Genomic DNA, 808 nt, shown 5'->3' on the forward strand with positions numbered 1-808 from the left:
GGCCCGACGGCACTGCAGGGTCCGTGCGGCGGCCATCTTGGGGGACGGAAGGAGAGGAGAGACTCGGCGGTGACCGGAGAATACTGTGCGGGGGCCTACGGCTTATACACCCGGCGGCACTGAGGTAACAGCGGCTCCCTCCCCTCCCGCGAGCACTAATCTAGCACCCGCTCACCGCTGCCACGATCCGGACGCCGGCCCGACGGCGCCCCCCCCGGTCTGTTAGAGGTGTCATAGTTCGCTCTGCGACTACCCCCCGTATGCCTGGGGCCCTACTGCATCACCTATAAGCACACTGGGGTGAGGGCTACCCCGTGCAGCGGGCTCTTCCCCCCCCCCTCCCCTGCAGGCTTCCGCTGAACACAAAGAGATCACGAGAGGCCCCCTGCCCCGCTGCGAGTCCATTCACGGCTGTGGGTGGCTCGCTGGGCAGCGTAGCAGGTCTGCTTTGACTCCTACGACCTCCGGCCGTCCAGCCTCCAACACTCTGCATGCAACACTGAGGCCCTGGAGCACGGATCAAGAAACGGGACGGGACCCCGAGAGACGGGAGAGAAGCAGGAGGCGTGTGGCCTCCGGATGCGGGGCAACAGGCTCGACTCATCGGTGTGCTGTGCCATCAGCTGAAGTGGGCACACGTTCTGTGATAAGATCCTGCTGCACGACGACCGGTCACTGGCTGGTCCGTGACCTGGAGGGCGTGCCCCCCCCCCCCCCTTTTTTTTTTTTTTCTTCTCCCACCTGGCTACCGGGATCGGCACTAGTGGGGATTACCTACCTTACTCGACAATGCCGGCTGTGCTCCACA

Source organism: Pseudophryne corroboree, chromosome 1 (genome assembly GCF_028390025.1).
Source record: "Pseudophryne corroboree isolate aPseCor3 chromosome 1, aPseCor3.hap2, whole genome shotgun sequence".
Taxonomy (NCBI): domain Eukaryota; kingdom Metazoa; phylum Chordata; class Amphibia; order Anura; family Myobatrachidae; genus Pseudophryne; species Pseudophryne corroboree.